Source organism: Etheostoma cragini, chromosome 10 (genome assembly GCF_013103735.1).
Source record: "Etheostoma cragini isolate CJK2018 chromosome 10, CSU_Ecrag_1.0, whole genome shotgun sequence".
Taxonomy (NCBI): Eukaryota; Metazoa; Chordata; class Actinopteri; order Perciformes; family Percidae; genus Etheostoma; species Etheostoma cragini.
In genome coordinates, this window is record NC_048416.1 from 4,076,529 (window position 1) to 4,090,241 (window position 13,713).

The 13,713-nt window shown below is 39.8% G+C and overlaps 2 long non-coding RNA genes across 2 annotated transcripts in view; both read right to left on the reverse strand.

The window, feature by feature from the left end:
* The window catches only part of LOC117951415, a 15,824-nt gene extending 3,544 nt beyond the window's left edge, over positions 1 to 12,280 (reverse strand). Inside the window, exon 1 of the long non-coding RNA XR_004658180.1 lies at positions 12,270 to 12,280. This is a non-coding gene — a long non-coding RNA (uncharacterized LOC117951415). The remainder of the gene's footprint in view (positions 1 to 12,269) is intronic.
* LOC117951409 lies at positions 4,232 to 8,191 on the reverse strand. Its single transcript, XR_004658174.1, has 3 exons — positions 8,070 to 8,191; positions 6,452 to 6,455; positions 4,232 to 4,244 (listed from the first exon to the last, which is right to left on the reverse strand). It is a non-coding gene; the product is annotated as an uncharacterized LOC117951409 (long non-coding RNA).
* Positions 12,281 to 13,713: the final 1,433 nt, after the last annotated feature.

Here is a 13,713-nt window from a genome sequence, read left to right on the forward strand (position 1 = left end):
ATAGCAATAGCCTAGTAATGATAATAGGCCTACTGATGATGATGATGATAATAATAATAATAATAATAATAATAATAACAACAACAATAAAGCATGTAACCTCATAAATATATAGTAATAGCCTAGTAATGATGATAGGCCTAATACTACTCATAATAATAATAATAATAATAATAATAATAATACTATCTGCAAGCTCACATAAGAAGTCTGGTACTACTGCCAATTATAAAAATAGCCTAGTAATGATAATAGGCATACCTACCGCTACTGATGATGATAATAATATTAATAATAATAATGTGGGCCTAAAAATAATAGCCTATCTATCTATCGTTCGTGGTGTGTGGGGCGTAGGGCACTAGGGCCCCAACTGCAATGAACCAGCTTTGGGGGGGGCCCAGCTTGCAAAAGGTTGAGAACCCCTGCTCTAGACCACGATGAATGGTAGAATGTTAATTCCCTGCCTTTTTCAAAGAACTTGTAAAAAATATTAAGTATACAAGAGTTTTGCTGATCTTAATAAGCGTGAAGCCCCCGATTCTCACTCAGCTACTCTACTGTCAGTTGAGCCATTTCAATCAGGAGAGACATGTTTGCAAATATGCAAATAAGATTTATTGTACAGCTCTAATAAAATTTACAAAGTCTTTGGCGATTAGACTCCATCGCTATACGAATATTTCGTATACAAGGGGTAGAGAACCATCAGACCCTCCCAATGGAATCCAGACACTGAAGGCCAGACCGAAAGAGGCTCTGGACCAGTCAGCTGGAGTAGAGGACTGGAGGTGGAAGGGGGGGTGGAGGGTTGCGCTCTTTGCCTGCAACGACAGCTGATAGCAAAGAGAGATACGATAATTTAAAGCAGAGTTGTGATTGGTCCATGCCATTTGGGTATGATTCAGTTTGGTTTAGCAGGAAGGTGAACGCCTGAATAGCTGATATGAGTTAGGTAGAGCAGTGATTAAGAGTGAGGTCTTCCTGAAAGGATTTACACTGAGATACATTGTAATCAGGAGACACTAGTTGCAGATATGTGACAGTTATACACAGCATGATAAAATATATATTTATTAGGATAAACGCTGAATTGATTTAGGAGTGTATTCGTCGATAGTTAGGTCTTCCTGAAAGAATTTACGCTGAGCTACATTTGGGGTATGCATGCAATACCCTGTTGCCTGAAGGAACAATATGTCAAGTGCTTCTTTTATCTCAGTAAAAAGCTAAAATAAGGAAACATTCAGCATTTAGAAAAACAAAATGAGCAAATATGGTGATGCAACGATTCCTATGTTATCGCAAGAATACATTCAGCTCAAAGCTGCGCGCTCTTGCAATATCTTCCATGACAAGAATACAAAATCTTGGCAATAAAAACCTAAACTGGAATACAGTAAGGATTCCCCAATGATGTGTCAGCACTGAATGTGACTTTTTAGAATAAAAGAAAGACACGAAGCTGGAGCTAGTCATTGGTGCCAAATTTTGTTTTTTTGCTTTTGTGTCCTCACAAATGTGGCACTAAAAATCTAATAGAAATTCCCCTGACTTGAGTCTAAGAAATACTGATGGGATGTGTTGACCTACAAAGTTTAGGCCTGATACTTTTTTACATTACTGCAAATTTCTTTATTCAAGCTCACAGATGGGCCTGAGGTTGGGGGCAGTGCAAGGCTCTTACAGCCCATCTTGTGGCTTTGCTGCTGCAGTATGGCCTGGAACTGTAAGGGGCAGTACCTTAGTCTGTAGGGAGTTGGGTTGGAGACTGGAGGGTTGCTGGTTGAAGTCCCCATATGGACCAAAGCATGGTGGTGGACTGGTAGCTGGAGAGGCGCCAGTTCACCGCTCCAATTTGGTACTCTTGAGCAAGGCACCAAACCTTACCATAGGCCCCTCACTCTGACATCTCTCCATGTACTGCATGTATAGGTACAGAGCATGTGTGTGTAATAACGACAGAGTGTAAAATGTAATTTCCCCTTGCGGGATTGTGGGCGAGTTCAGACAGTCAGCGTCAGACGGTGCGGCAAAAACAACGGCCTTTCCCTTCATTTTGAATGGGGTAGAGCGTTTAGGCTGTCGTGGGGGATACCGCAACAAGCACACAACTGGCCTGCAGCGAAAAGTCGAGACCGCCTCTCAACATTCAGAAAAATGTATCCCCAAGTCACGCTGTTTTGAGCAATGGTTGGAGGCAGTTAGTGATGGTCAAATGAAGCTTCGTGAACCATTGTCTTTATTTTCTGAGCTCACTAGATGGCGCTCTCTGTTCAAAGAAGGTTAAAGGAAGGGCAATTCAGGGTCTTTTTAACCCTTTGTTGAACGTTAAGCTTCATTTGACCATCACTAGAGGCAGTGTGAGAGGCCCGTACAACAAACACCACTGGCCTTTATCGCTGCAACAAGAAAGTTTTAAAAATCTATGAGGGAAAAAAACAAAACACAAGCACTGAATTGCCCGGGAGAATGTGTAATACCTGAGTTTTTCCTGCAACAACAGAGATCTTGCTATGTCTCTCTTGTCTTTTTTAAATCATCAGACGGAAAAAAGTAGTGAAATATAGTCTACTTGTTCTATTTTGGGGGGTTTAAGGACACAAAAGGACATCACACAAATGGGCCGTTTCAGCGACACTGCACAACCCTGCGGAAAATCACTTTTCTTGGTCTGAAGAGACCAACTGTAGTTTGGGACAGTGCACAAGCTTTGTTGCTAAAGAGGCTATGGACAAGCTGAAAGAAGGTGAAACAATTCCTCCTACCTCCTGCAGGGGATGGAGTGGGAAGACCACAGGCAGAAAGAAAATGAGTGCAGACACACATGCTACTACTGTGTACTGCTGTGAAGTCTCAGACCTCGCTGTGTGAGTGTCTGTGAACCCGCCTTGGGGGGAGGCAAAGGGTGAACAATCGTTTGACATGTTCAAACTGTATTCTCAGTGAAATGAGGTCAGCCCGTTCACCTGAACACACACTGCCTCCCTCTCCCTTTCATGCACATTGACACACACTGCGCAGCAGGCTAATAGACCAGTTTTTTTTTGTTTGTCTGCGTCTTCATCACAGGAATCTTTGCCTCAGCTGAAGAATTACAAAGTGTATTCTTCACACTCCTGTTGTCCTCGAGTCAAATTTGACCCGGTTACTTAAACAATGAAAAAGTGACCAAAAAAATCTTAAAAAGCAACACATAAAATTGTTAAAAAATAATCTAAATCATAATTGAAAAAATGTCAAAAATTGACTAAAAATTGACTAAAGCGTAATTTAAAAATATCAAAAAAGCGACTAAAAATAGACTAAAACATTATTTAAAAACAAATAAAGCAACATTTTAAAAAAAAAGTTGACAAACTATTTAAAAACATCAAAGTGACAAAAAAATTGAATACAATTGACAAAAACATTGAGAAAAGTGCAGAAAAAGAACAACAAAATGTTGAATTTTCAACCCAGAAAAACAACGTTGCATGGTCGACAGGAAGGCAAAACAAAGGTTAAATGTACACAGACACAGGCAGATGATATTTAGAAGAGCACTCACTCAAGTCAAAGTCAAAAAGACAAAGACAACCGCACATTGGCTTTTTTAGCAGTGCCTTACACCATGTGAAAATGATTTTTCTTATGTGGATAAGATTCATCTATTCATTAATTTCACAACTTGTATCCACAATGACCTTTATTAAGTTGCATAGTGGCAATGCCAGGCCAATCCCTTATTTGTTCCTCTCAGCAAACATTTTTTGTGTCTTTCTTCATCTGGTTAATTAACCAAGAAAATCTATTGGCAATGTACTCTGTCTCGTCTGGATGTTAGAAGAACAAAAGGTAAATCAACTTAGTAGGCCAGGCGTTCGTGCCGCAATGCAACAATTTGCCCCTGGTGTTCAATAGACCAGTCAACATTAATGGTTCACTCATGAGGCAAAATTAATTCACAGCTGAGTAGAGGCACACCAAATAGATTTTTGTCTTTGTAATTCTGAAATGTTGTTAATTTATTTTCCACTTTTTCTCTAATTGTCTTTAGCTCAAATTGGAAAGAGACAACGAGCATATAAAGGCATGAAGCGCCGTGAAGCAGAGCTATTTTCATTTTGACGCCCATGTTAATCAATCTGTCCGGCAGCAATCGCTTTGGCGTCTCCTATGTCTTCTAAGAGCGAATGTGTCAAGTTACAAGCCACAGAACAGCTGGATACTTTCAAAATAAAACAGTGTTATGGCAATTTTGGCTGTGTTGACTTCTCAGCTGTGTCTACAGCTTGACACGCGCTTAGGTACATGGAGAGAGAGATGGACAGACAGACGGAGTTACACACACACACACACACTCACTGGGAGAGAGCGAGAGAGAGAGAGAAAAGCATTCTGTAGAGTGGAGAAAAGGACTGCGTTGCGACTGGCGCGCTGAACGGCCCATCTGGCATGATCGTGATCAGGCACAAATCTACGCTTCAGGGCTATTCGCGATGCTTCAGCATGCAATGTGTTCCCGGCAGAGTGACAATAACCTAGCATTGATTACCATGTTACTGCTTACTGTGGGTACAACATATTTTACCCAGCATAGCTACAATAAATGCAGATAAATCATGTATCTGTTTACTTGTTTACTGATCCATCATTTACCTCTTCGGGCTTTTGCAAGGACTACAATGAGCTCCTTTTTACACTCACAACCGGTCTAGACTAAAGGTAGCCTGCAGCATCACTTGCATAGTTATGCATATCTTAGTGTGTGTCGTGCTGTTTTCCTTTCCTTGCTTTTCTTTTTTCAGTGGTGCCTGCAGAGTGGCATTGAAAATGTCTCAGAGGACAGCTGTTAATCGTATGTGACGTGATGACATCTTGTGATTGTTTGCAACTTGACAGTAGATAAGAACCGTGCTTCAGCCTCTGCACTGGTGCATATAAAGCCGCTGACATACAGCAGACCTGAAGTCAACTAACCAGTATTGAAACCCAAGATGGAACAGTCATTGGCTGTTATCCAAGGCAGCCTTGTGACTGTTGAATGTCCAAAGCCATTGACGTTGTCACTAGAGGTGGGAATTTGGCAGCGACAATACTATTGGGTGCCAAATCTTTTCTGCCAAAGAAACACCTTGTTTTCTTAACCTTTACATGCATATACATACGTAAATACAGTTTTTTCCTGAGAAAATTATTTTGACAGTCATCATTTCCCTATCATCCCTAATTCATCAAATCATTCCTATCATGCACTAGAAGACTTTGAAAAGGATCAAATCTGACAACTATCTCACATCTAACGTTGAAGACTGGGGATCATGCAAGGTCACATATTGCAAGACTACAACTAGATTTTTTTGAAAAATGTAACCAAGCTAGCTAGCTAGCTACTGCTGGCACTAGCTGGTAGGTTAAGGGTAAGTTTGCCGATTCTGTGTTCTGCTGTACATGCAGATGAATGGCAGCAGTACCCGGAGGTCCCGTTGGATGACAGGCTTCAGAAGGATTGAAAACGTTCCCTCTTTAGCGTTTAGCTTAGTGTGGTGGCATAGCAGCTGTCACAGCCCAATGTGAGTCGAGTGCACATTTGAGTCGTGCGTGCTCAGATCTAAATGGTTTGCGGCATAACTATCATACTTAAATTTGTGAAATCCATAAAAAACTCTTCTTATTACAAAACAATAACAGAAGATGGGAATTATTTCAATCATTTCGTTAGCATCTTATATGCTAACGTCTCAAAGTGATGCATGCACGACTCAAATCTGCACTTTCCTCACCCTGGGCAGTGACATAAGCCATCAACAACACTGGCTCTAGCTATTTACTGCTTCCTGTTTGTTGCTGTAGGGAGCTCACCCTTTGGTTGTTGACAATGTTAACATGATTTAACTTCACTACAAAGACTCAAAACTTAGGATAATATCAAACAAATTTGATTTTGAAGAAACGTCTAGACGGGAAAAGACTCAAGACTGAGTATTTTGACCACTTTACACCACACGATTGAGACAACGTAGCATTCCGCACCTCCATCAAGACTCTCAGGATTTCATTCCAATATTGGAAAATAGTCTGCGAGTTGAAGACTTTTAGTTGCTTACATTGTTCAAACATGCTTGATCCTACACGTCCCATTATGAAGAGTTAGTCCAATGAAAGATACTATACAAACTGAATATTAGCTTTCATTAGACCTACCTGTCCTTGTGAATCGGTTGCCTCTGAAACTGAGATAACCAAGGTGACACCATGAGGGTTAATTGCAGAGGTTACTGTATAAGTCTCCTATTGAAATAAAAGTCAACAAGGCAACCGGTCCTGACAAAATCTCTACCAGGTCATTGAGAGACGAAGAGTAACCTAACCCACCATCTGAAATCAGCTGGTCAGGTCAACGGAACAATCTACTGTCCAGGCATGTAAATGTAAACTGAAATCCTGACAATGCTCTTGATTAGCATACTTTACTAATGGTGCTTTATTGCTTGTTTTATTGTATTTGTCTACCTCAAAAGCAGGATTTATTGAATGTAGTATCCTGGAGATAAAAGGAACGACAATCATGTGTAAAATTGGTGAAGCGCCCCTTTTACAACATGCATGAAATTGCTTTTCTCCTTATGTGTAGAATATCTTAGTATATCAAAGTGGAGTACTGTCCTGCTTGTACACCTCTCCAGTGAACATTTGAAACATACAGCAATAACATTTATGTAATGGCTTTCTTCTCTGTCTCTGTCATACACACATACTGTACAGTAAACTTGTGTTGAAATTTCTTGAAGCACATGGATCAGGATGGGACAACAATATGAGCATCCATACCAAAGAGGCTGGAAATATGGGGAGAGAAAGAGATATTTGGTGAGTAAGAATAGGAATGACGAAGAGAAGAGGATGGGATTTCCTAATTCATATACGTGTATTTTTTCAAAAACCTTTGTTTTCAGAATTACGTCAAGTCCCCCGGCCTATTCTTTTCCAGGCTTAACAATGTGCTACTGGCTTTGTTAAATCTCTTTAATTTATGTTTTGTTTTGGAGAAATGCATATTGATGATGTTAATGGCAGATGACAATCATCCCTGTTGTGCTGCTCTAAGAGTAGACCTAGTGGGCAGTGTGAGTCATACCACAGGCCCATTGGTGCAGCTCCATCTCCAGGCCTATTGAGCTTTGTGGTGAGTCACTGAGTGAATCATTTAGAATAGAAAGGCTTAGCAGAACACTGCTATTCCGGAGGATGTTATAATCTCTAGTTGTATTATTGAACTGCAAATGAGAACTGAAAATGCTTCCCCAAATATTTCATTACCTTGTTTCAACAACCAGCCATGGTGTGGTACAAGTTATTTTTGGGACTTTGACGTTCTCCACATATGTATTTCACTACTCCAGCCAAGTCCTAGTTATTCATTATTGTTATGTGTTTGCATACGCGTCATAGGGTTGTTACGTAGAGCACTTGAGAAAGCCGTCATTGGAAACTATTTGGTACAGGGGTAAGCACTGGTTAAAAATAACTGGCCGGTGATGAACCATCCGTCTATCATGTTTGCCATTGTTGTTTGGAATGAACAGTAGCAGCCGTCACACACCTAAAACCCCACCCGTATTTCTCAGTAGCTCCTCAGAGGACGCTGATTGGTAGTGATGGTCAAATGAAGCTTCGCAAACCACTGTCTTTTTTTTCTGAACTCACTAGATTGCGCTCTCCGTTTAAATGAAAAGGTTAACCCTCTTTTGACCCCTTTAAAAAATTGTCTATATCTGAAATATGGGTTTCTTTTTAACCAAGTTACCACAAAAAATAGATTGGATTCTTACAACGCTCTTTTTTAAACACAACTGATGACTTTCATTCCGGACGGTACTCATCGTATGGTCTACTGATCATCATTTCAGCTATTTTTAACTCAAATATTGGATATAATTCTTTATAAATGAGGGTTATTGACCATAAATTCCCAAAAGTACAGTAACACTAGTGGTAGTAAGGTGGTGTTAGTAAAAAATTTAAAAAAAGTCTGTAAAAGGGGCAAAAACGTCATTTCTTTTGCCCGTTTTTTAACCAGGGAGGACAATACAAGTGTTAAAGGAATGGCAATTCAGGGTGTTTTTAACCCTTTGTTGAACAGAGAGCGCCATCTAGTGAACTCAGAAAATAAAGACAGTGGTTTGCTAAGCTTCATTTGACCATCACTACTGATGATATCACATAATTTTGTAACTATCCAGCTGCTTTTAGATGTCCTTTGACACACTGAGCTGCTCTCTCCTCTCCCTTTCCATCCCTTTGTGTCCAGCCCTTCCAAGAAATGCTTGTTACTAACCTAGTCCTTGTGTTTCTTTTTGCCGAGAATATTTCCTTGAATTGGGATGGCACCAAATTATTGGTTGCACCTGTCTGTGGTACTGCTGCACTCCCTGCTACACCCTACAGCGTCCTGCTAAACCCTGCTAAATCAGTACATCCACCTATGCTCTGCTATGCCACTCTTCACCCTGTAACACCCTGCAGTGCCCTGCTATGTCATGAACTCTGTGACGGACTGGTAATCTGGAATTTGGGCAGATCATTTGGGCCAACCAGCGAGCCTTGTGGTTGTCACAGCCATGTGACCCCCTTAATTGTAAATGGCAGCCCATGTCGTTTCACTCAGCCCCCTTTCAAGCATCAATTGTTACTTTCTTTTGCACACTGATAGCGAAACTTCTCCAAATCAATGACATTTATCAATAAGCATGGTTTGAAATAAAACAAATCCACCTGCATTTCATTTATTTGATTATTTGCTTGCAAGAGTTTAAATGAAGCAATGCCTTCTGGGAATTTTAAGACAGAACCGACTGGAGTGGGTCAGAGTGGTTGTTGGAAGTTGCAGATTGGAAGTTGCATGCTATAGGCTACTGTTGACAAAAATAAATGAATCGAGGCATCAAGCGACACGGGGGGGACGACTGTGAAAAATGCTATTCCAGAGGAAGGTATAATCTCTAGTTGTAGCATTGAACTGCAAATGAGTGCTGAAAATGCTTCCCCAAATATTTAATCACCCTGTTGCAACAACCAGACACGATGGTGACAAGTCAAATATTTACAACTCTTTGTGACTTTGATGTTCTCCACCCACGTCTGTCAAAACCCCGGCCAAGTCCTAGGTAATAATTATTGTGCTACAGGTGTTTGTGCACACGCATAGAGTTTGTTACGTAGAGCACTTGAGAAAGCCGTCATTGGAAACTATTTGGCAAAGGAAAGGCAAAATACCTGACAGGTGATGAACCATGTGTCTATCATGTTTCCCATTGTTGTTTTGCCTGTAGCAGCCGTCAAACACCTAAACCACACCCGTAGCTTTCAGTAGCTCTTCCAAAAAATGCTAATTGGTAGTGATGGTAGTGACTATGTGGCGCTCTCTGTTCAAAGAAAAAGGTTAACCTTCCTTTGACACCTTTAAAAAAATGTCTATATCTGAAATATGGGTTTCTTTTTAACCAAATGACCACAAAAAATTGATTGAATTCCTCACAACGCTCTTTTTTAAATACAATTGATCACTTTCATTCCTGACTTTTTTAACTCAACTATTAGGTAGAATTCTATATAAATGAGGGTTATTGACCATGAATGTTGGGACTATTGGCTGATGGTAAAAAATGGCGCTAGTGCAGCTTCAGCTAGCCCTAGCGCTAATACTGCTAGCACTAAGGTTAGCGACACATGTGAGCCAGCACACCAGGGAGAAAGACAGGATAGTGAGGAATATGAGGAAGAGGAAGAACAAAATCAACATAGACAGTCTGACGCTCACATTCCCACAACACACAGCTCATTATCTCACACACTCACCAACCACTCCCCCCCATCACACCCCGTATCCGTCTGTCTGCCACGATTTCTTGTGTTTCTCACACCCTCCCAATGCCACCTCAAAAAATTCCTTCATGTGACCACATGAATTGTGTGTTGTCTTTTGCATTGTGTTGTGATGTTGTATTGTATATTATGTTGATGTCTGCATTGTTTCTTTTCGAGAGAGCGTGTGGTGGCGCTGTTCCATAGCTGGCGCCCGGAGGCTTGCTCCAACCTAAGTCAAATTCCTCGTATGTCTGTCACACCTGGCGATTAAAGCTGATTCTGATTCGGAATCTGAAAATGAGCAGGAGGAGGATGAAGAGATAGACATGGAGAAGGACAAGACGCCTGCTGTGGGTCTGAATGTTGAACAACAGAGATGAAAACCGTGGCTGCAGGAGGGAGTGTTACAACAGGTTTTGAAAGTGTGGCTACTTTAGAAGATCAGATCAGCCATGTTTTTGTTATGGAGCGGCTGGCTCTGATGATTTTTTTTTTTTTTTTTTATTGGAGTTGTGCACTGATATGTCTACGTTTGGATGCAGTTGTTTAAAGCATGGGACTTTACATTCATCATCACTGGGGCTATCAAAAGTGTGTGTTCTTTCCATGCGTCAAAAGCTCTATTTTTGATTGGGTGTCCCACCCAGCCAGAATTGTTGGGGCTTTGTAAATTACAGAGTGTAGTCTAGAACGACTATATCTGTAAAGTATCTAGAGATAACTTTTGCTATGATGTCATACTGTAAATAAAATTGAATTGAGATGTGGTCAGACCTTAGTCTTTGAAAAGTCTGTTTAAAGTCTTCCAGTGTACTATAGGCGTAACATGCATGTGTCTGTGGTAATATATCATTGTTTTCACCTTGTGTGTGAACAGGCTTAATTATTCAGGTATGTCCAGTCTTGTCATGGTGACTGTGTCGCAAACGTGCAAGATGTTGTCATGAAACTTTAAAAGGTGTGTAGTTGAAATACACTGAAAAAAGAGATGTCTAAAAACTAGATAAAAACACTAAATCTGAGGGAATTAGTACTCAAACAAGAGAAATTATCTGCCCATGCAGCAAGATATTTTCCCTTGATATGTGTGGTGTCTGAACAGAAATGATGTGTGGAGAAGGAATTTGCTCAATATTGTTTCTCAATTATAAAAGTGTGTTATATCAAAGAATTTTGTGGTACATGTGACAGTGCTTAATTTGAACCCTTATGATGAATTTTATAATTCGTCAGATGCTACACAAGCTTGCTTAATTGAAGACTATAATGTAAAGTTGAACGATTAAAATGAGAAATTCACTCTTAAAACAATATAACATATCTAACACTTCTAAATCTAAGCTCTCATCTCAGGATGGTCTCTAGTTTGCTGTGTTTCAGCAGATATTCCACAAAATACCACAAAATCAGGGACTGCCATCATGAAACAAAACAATTAGATGTATTGCTTCTTTTTGATTGGTTTAGTTTAGAACACAGGACGTGTGATCTACAAAGCAGATATGTATGACATAGTAGACAAACGGAAACTTCAACGTCATTTCAGTTGGAAAACAGGTTTGAGTAAACATTACATAATACAGTACATTTGAATTATTGATGTCCAAATTGCCATGCCCTGGTACACCCTGCTATGTCCTCCTAGTTCCTGGTACGCCGTAACTATTATTTCTAATCCTAGTTCCATTATATTTGTTGTTACTATACTTATGACTGTCCATCTGACCAGCTTCCATATTCATTATGATTCATATTTCTCTATAAATCTGTACATCTGCATCAGTGTCTCTGTGTCTGTAGGGAGTTGGGCTGGGAACCGGAGGGTCACTGGTTCAAGTCGGACCAAAGTACGAAGTGTGGATTGGTAGCTGGAGAAATACCAGTTCACTTCATGCCAGGGAACTTCCAGGTACTCTTGAGCAAGGCCGTGCCCCCCCCCCCCCCCAACCGCTCAGGGCGCTGGTCACTGGCAGCCCACTCACTCTGACATCTCTCATTTGTGCATGAATAGCATGAGCATGTGTGTGTGTCTTTGTGTCTTTCAGGCAGGTGTGTAGTGATTACTAACAACAGACTGTAAATTGTAATTTTGACCAACAAACAGTAAAAAAAGAGACTGGATCTGTCTGTTCTTCCCAGAAGGAAGTTTTTCCTCGCCACTGTTGCACTAAATGCTTGCTGTTGGGGGAATTTTTGTGATTGTTGGGTCTTTGTAAATTATAGATCATAGAGTGTGGTTGCATCTGTCGCATCTATGTATAAAGTGTCTTGACATAACTTGTTATGATTTGATACTATAAATAAAATGGAATTGAATTCCTAGTTTTTTTTTTAAGAGCGTCATCTTGGGTCAACAAATGAATATCACTGGGACATCACTAATTTGAATGGCATGAACATGTATTATCACATATTCAAACTAAATTAGTATTAAGCCTGTTTTTGCTTACTGCAGTAGCAGACTGTTATATAGGAGAGGCACGATATGCAAAAGCCATCTACCACAGGGGACAGATCTAGAAAGTTTGATGTGTGGTTTCAGATGGGTGCCTAAGGCAAACTGGACTGTGGATTAGCTGTAATGTTACATAACCTGCTTAACTCCTTTTGACACCAACTGCTGTGTCTGTTTCAAAGGATTATGATACACCGCTGGTATTATGATTTATTCTATTCCTATTGTAAAACAATTGCGCAACAGCTGAGAAGGGCCTTGACTCAGGATCTTAAATGTTAATTTCCCAGAGAAGCTGCCAACGGGATACAATACTGTGAACTTTTGACTTAAGTGTCATGCACTTGTTTTTCATGAGTCTGAATAACAAATTCAGAACCAGTCTCTTTGTGTTAAAATGCATAATAAAATTCCTTCAAATAGCATTGGAATAACTAAAACAAGGGAACTCTTCAAAATCCATCTATGACCTGAAACCTGTTAAATTGATTTATTCTTACCTCTGCATGCATTTTCATTTTTACATGCATTTGTTTGTTATTGTAGCTACATACCAATCAACCCTGTCTGTACATGCAATGAGTCATTATTATTTGATGCAAGCATTATGACTCAACATTGGAAAGGCTGTACATGACGTACTTTAATTTTGCATCAGCTGTGTCTAAAAACAATGCTTGAAATTTCAGTTTACCAGAGTAGCTGAGTTCTAGACTGAGAAAAAAGGTGTGTTCAGACACTAAGCAATATTGTGTGGGTGTGAATAACTTAGTCTGGGACAGGACAAACACTGAGTAAGTGTCCTTGTGATGTCCTTGGGTCAAATTGGGCCCATTTTGAAATTTCTATTTCGGAAACACAGGTATTTTTCAACCAAATTGCCCAATGATAATGCAGATGGTTCCCTACTACGGTCTTTGCAAGTAAAATTAAAGATCAGTTCACAACTTTCATTGAATTGGGGGTGTTTTGTTCAACATTTTAGCACATTGCTGCTCTTTATACAAAAATATTACTTGATTTCATATAAATGAGATGTAGTATCTGCAAAACGATAATTTGGTGTTAGTGGGGGAAAAAACATAAGCACAAAAACGTCACAAGTGACAAAAATGTCGAAATAAATTACAATCGGTCATACACAAATATAAAAAAGGCGTAAAAACATCGGAAAAAAACACTGAATAAAAGCGATAAAAGCATCAGGAGAAAAAATAAAAAGTGGAAAGAAATGCAAAAGAAGGTTGAAAAAGCTGTCACATTATTTTTTTCAACAACAAAAATGTATCCCAGTTGTTTTTTTTCCCAACCCAGATGAAAATACAGCCGCTTAAGCACGGGCGGCTAGCTACGTTTGTTCAACTAATTTACAGTTTATCAAACAAATCCGGAGACTAATAAGCTAACAT